Source organism: Pinus tabuliformis, chromosome 1_2 (assembly GCF_031772625.1).
Source record: "Pinus tabuliformis cultivar Carrire ecotype Pingquan chromosome 1_2, CPIR1, whole genome shotgun sequence".
Taxonomy (NCBI): domain Eukaryota; kingdom Viridiplantae; phylum Streptophyta; class Pinopsida; order Pinales; family Pinaceae; genus Pinus; species Pinus tabuliformis.
Window position 1 is genome coordinate 976625009 of NC_142298.1, and position 5715 is coordinate 976630723.

The following is a 5715-nucleotide window of genomic DNA, read 5'->3' on the forward strand; positions in this document are numbered from 1 at the left end:
CAATATCTAATATAGGATTTTGGATGAAAGGTCCCAATTTGACCTTGATCCTCAGTTTATTTATGACTCCATGAGGGTCATACTGCCACATAAAGCTATTTTTAAACTTCCTTTGTTGTAACATCTTGTCTGCCTCTGGTCTAGTTTCTTTGTTATTACAAATGAAGGGGCCCAATTGATTTTTCATTTTGCATTGGGTTTTCTTCCTAGTTGCTAGGAAGTTGAATTCATCAGAATTGATGATCTGCCTAAAATATTCTAGTGCAAATATCCTCATAGTGAGGTATTTGGGCAATTTGTAAGGGGCAAATTGGCATCCATAAATTCTAATCTCTGTGTGGTTCTGGTACAAATACCAGTCTCCCACCTTGTTGTTCTTGGCCAACTGTAAGACCCTCTTGATCTCTTGGTTGATTCTAGGCTGAGGACTACTGGTTAGCATGTTCATGACTGGATGGACAAATGAATCAATGAAGTCCTTATAGGTGAATGCAGTGGAGTATTTCTGGATCAAGGGTGTCCAATAAATAACTGACCTTGGATTTCCTTTGGTATCCAACTTCTGGATGTTGACAGGGAATTTATCTAATTGATAATATAAAAACATGTGAAATAATATAGAAGAATACTTGAAAACTCTCTTAGTTGGTATTCTGGTGAACTGTTCATGCATCATGTCTGCAATGAACTAAGCATAGTTATAAATAACAACAGAAGGCTTGCCTGGGCTAAAGATGGAAATAAAGGCCAGGACAACCTCATCCACATGCTCATATGTGGTATATCCTAGGATGCAAGAGAGCATGGTAATAATCTGTCTACCCCTTTCTAAAAAAAAATGGTGGTAGCATAAGGGGGACTATTTTTGGGAGTATGGCATTCCTATATGATGAAAGTTTTGAAAATTTGGGCTATTTTGGCCAGGTCTAACTTGACATATAGGTCCAGCAAGTCTCTAATAGACAGTGGGGTCTCATTAGGGCTTGGTTGGACTTGAATCATTTGGTTGATAGATTTTACATTGATGGTAAATAACACTTGCTGGTTAGGGGTGACAACAACTCTTTGGCTAGGAATGTAGCAAGCATGACAGAAATGGATGATGTCTGGGAATGGGTGTACTTCTAGAAACAAATATTTGGGAAAATTAGATTCCCAAAGGTGGATGTCATCATTTTGGTTTAAGAATCTGTCCTTACTCCAGCAGTGGAGCTTTAGAAGGTAAGCAGGGGAAGTAGTATCCTTTATTTGAAAATCTATGTCTGCTAATGCAAGGTGGTCAATGTCTAGGTGAGGAGTTTGCAGAGGTCTCACATCCAGGGAGGTTTGGGAAGCCATAACTGGGTTTAGAGATATGAATTATGCTTGTAGAGGTTCTAGAAGTGAGGTTTTCGAAGTTTTTGGTACAGTGAGTGAGTAATTACAAACTGTAAAAGGAGGGTTTGGGGTATACAAATAAGCTTGTCTTCAATTTAGGCAAATTTCTTAATTTATTTCAATTAATTAAGCTTTCAATTAGACTGTGCATTTTCAAATTGAAGGGTCGTTCTGGTTTTCCCAAGAATACCTAGAAATTGGCAGTCTGGCTTGTAAACTAGGTTCAATGGTGAATGCAGAGGGTACGGTGGCTTCAACTGTGAACTGGTTGCTTGAATTGGGTGTCCAGAGCTTCTTTAAGTGGCAAATGGTGGTCAATTCGGTTTTTTTCAGGTTCAGGGTGTCGCAAATGGCTTGAGCAGCAGTTGCAGTGAAAAATGAGTGAAAAGAGCAAATTGGGGCTTTTCTGGCTTTTTAACGGGTAACGGTCACATTTTGGCGTGGAAAATATAAATGAACAGTGGGTAGTTTTCGGCTTGGGCGGGGAGGTGATTTTCTAGGCCATCACACCGCTTTTGGAGGGCATGCAATATTTTTCACGAGCAGAAAATCTAGCATGGGGTCGCCAAGTAGCAGAACAACGCCTAGGCAAAATTGCGAATCTCGCGTGCTCTCAGGCTACTATTAGTCGGACAATGAATCCGCGCGATATGGATGCGCACTGTCATATCTGGGGGTAGGATATCAAACGACTATCGTGTGGTTAAGCTGCACGGAGGGAGTCAGGAAAGGGATTTGCGGGGCCCTGGGGTTAATTACAACAAATTATAATTAATTAGTGTATAAGGTCAGGATTAAATATAAGCAGCGGGTTAATAAAGTGGGACCAGGGGTTATGTGGCGGGGTTTTTTAACTGTACCAAGGGTTGGTGGGTTAAAAAAGGGTTTGCGGGGAAATTAATTAGATAATGCGGGGGGGATAAAAACTTAGGATAAGGGGGTTTTATGGGTTTTTGAAGGGAAATAGGGAAATTAATAAGGGGGGGAAGTAATATTTGCAATGGGAAATGGGTTTCACACTAGGGAAAAAGGTTTTGGGTAGGGGGATGATTTTTGAAGGGTAATTACTAGGGAAATGTGTGAAACCAAGGGGTAAGGGTCAAAATGAAAGGAAAAGGGGATTTATAACTGATAAAGGGATAATGGGGAAATTAGCAAATAAGCATGTGGGGGCATAGTGAAATGAGGGGAAATTAGTTAAACCAGCTTGTGAACATCTTTTCTTTCTCATAAATTCTCCTGCACATGAAACATAGGATTAAGCATGATAAATGTGCTTTTGACTTAGCAACCTTTTACATTTGCAACCTTTCTTCTACCTACCCTTTATTTATCCTAACATTTTTTCTTCATTTTATTGGGTGCATTTGAGCTTTCTGACTCTTTATTTCCTTTTCTTTTGACAAACAAACTATCTAATTCTAACCTTATAACTTCCAATGGCTCAGATTAAGCTGATGAGCTCATTTTTATTCTCTACCTAACTACTGATCTGCCAAGGTTAAACAGTTTGGCTAGATTTTTATTCTCTATCTATCAACATAAAATTTAAAGCATGAATAAGTCAAGATTAAGCTATTTGACCATCATGGATTGTGGCATTTCTGACAAGCTGCACACAACCTTATTTTACAAAGTAAATTAAAAAGTAGTGACATTTGAATTTGCACACTTTCATGATCTGTTTTATTTTTTTGGGGTTCATATTTTTCACTTTTTTGATCTTTTTTGTTTCTTTTTGTCCTTTGATTATTCTTTTAGGACATACCCTCTTTACATTTTTTAATTTTTTAATATGGAAAACATTTTACAAAATGAAAAAGTATGTACAATATTACAAGACTAACCATAGCCAATTCAAAATTATGAATCCTATATAGGACCCTAACAGTGGCTCCACATGGGGATGGAATTTCCTGGTGAAATATCAAGAACTTTAAGATCAGTAGCCTTTGAAACTATGACTGAAGTTAACTTGTAAACTACTCTTTTGTGATTCATCTTTATTCATGCTTATGATGGTGAGCCCTTCAAAGCTCAGGGCATTCTCTCTTGGCTTCAACTTTAAAAGATTACCATCCAATCCAATCTAAACTCTGCAATATTATATACAATGAGTAAATTAAAGTGAACTATTGTTAATCTATGGATAAGTAATTCTTCAACATTCTACCATTGACAGGTCCTCCTAGTAGATTTGTTCCATCTAACTCTCTCAAGAAAAATGCATTGCTACCTCTGTAACCATAAATGACATAAGGGCCTTGCCACAAAAATCAAATTGACCATGTTTGCCCTTATCTTCTCTTCTAGAATCCCATTTAAGTACTTTGTCACCTATGTAAAATCATCAGCTTTGGTCATTTTGTCAAAAATATTTTTGATTTTATCCTGGATTACTTGTGATTAACATAGACTTATTCTCTGGTTTGTTGCAAGTGTATTGTCTGATTTATCCTCCTTTGGATATCATTCGGTTCTACCTGCAACTCTTGGATGATCTTCATTACTAACACTCCTAAAGAGGATGGAAAAATAGCATCCATTCCATATACTAACTAATAAGGAGATGTACCTGTTAGGTTTCTATACCAATAGGAGCCATAATTTTGAATGACTAATTTTAAGACTTGTACTATTGTACATACCTTTGCTTTCTGCAAATGTTTTCCACAATAAAAAATTTAAAAAATGTAAAGAGGGTATGTCCTAAAAGAAAAATCAAAGGACAAAAAGAAAAAGAGAAGGTAAAAAAAATGAAAATATATGAACCCCAAAAAAACAAAAAGAGACCATGAAAGTGAGCAAGACTAAATGCCACTACTATTTACTTTTATACATAATAATGATTGTTTGTAACTTGTTATTCATACCACAATCCATGGTAATCAAACTATTTAATCTTGATTATAGCATGCTTTGAATTTTATGTTTATAGTTAGAGAATAAAATCTAACCAAACAGTTTAATCTTGGCAGATCATTAGATACGTAGAGAAAATAAAAGCAGCTCATCTGTTTAATATGATCCCTTGGATGATATAAGGTTAGAAATAGGTAGTTTGTTTTATTAAAGAAAAGATATAATAAGGGTTTTCTAACTTAAATGCACCCAAATAAATGAAGAAAAAATGTTAGAATAGGTAAATGGGTAAGTAGAAGAAAGGTTGTTGAAGGATAAAGTTAATTGGATCAAAATACATGCAACAGGCTTAGACACATATTTCAATATGTATGATCAATTATGGAAGCAAAAACAAAGGTTTGCAAGTTAATATGATTAACTCCCCGTCATTCATTTTTTCCCTTACTTACTAATTTCCTATCCACAAGTATGCTCTAGCACTTTAAATCCTTCAAGTCAAAGAGGCTCAAAGCATTTCTCTGACTTTTGGTGGGACCAGACACTCGGCTTAATGGCTTATGGACATCAAGTACTAGAATCCTCTTCATAAAATCCATTCCCCCCTCATTTACATAATAAAACCCCTTTTCCTAAGGTTAAACTTCATTTTGCCTAAGAAAATTGAAAACACCTATGTAAATCCTATTTCACTCAAAAAACCCACAAAAGACATCTTATCCTAGGTATTAAGTGTATGTAAATAAAGTGTGCAAATATTACATTTACATTTATACTTAAGGGTATATTCACTTTGCCAGCTTCATATTAATTTTTAACTTTATTATATAATTCCCCGACAAAACCTTTTCCTGTATATTAATTAAATCTCATAAGTAAATACCCCCAACCCTTAGTTTTAATAAAAACTATACACTTACCCCTTATCCCGACAAAATAAATAAAACCTGTCATTAAACCCTGCCCGCTCAACTAAGCTCGTGATTAAGTCTTAAATTAATTACAAATCGTCGGGGATTAAAGCCTTGGGCCCCTCGAAACCCATGCTCTTATCACCCGCACACTTCCTTTGCCCAACTGTCATCCAATCATCTTCTCCTTCATCCAACGATCCACAACCATATCGGTCACGCCCGTTGGCCGACCGTTACCCGCCCGATAAAGCAGTTTTCTCCGACCCCCGACTACTATGTGTCACGCTCTGGAGTAGATCGGGTGACCCCTCCGAAACACCACCCAACCTCTATAAGCGATGCAATGGCCTAGAAAAATGCCTCCCCGCTCAACCCGAAAAACCACCTGATGTTCATTTGAAATCACCCGCAAAAAAATAATCGTTGCTCCATAAAAAGGTCGAGAAGTCCTTTTTCACCTTTTTTTGCTCGTTTTCTCTATGAACCTCTGCGAACCAGTGTGATTCCTGCAAACACTGAATTCACCATTTGAAATCCGAATTCACTCTTGAAGAAAGTTGCA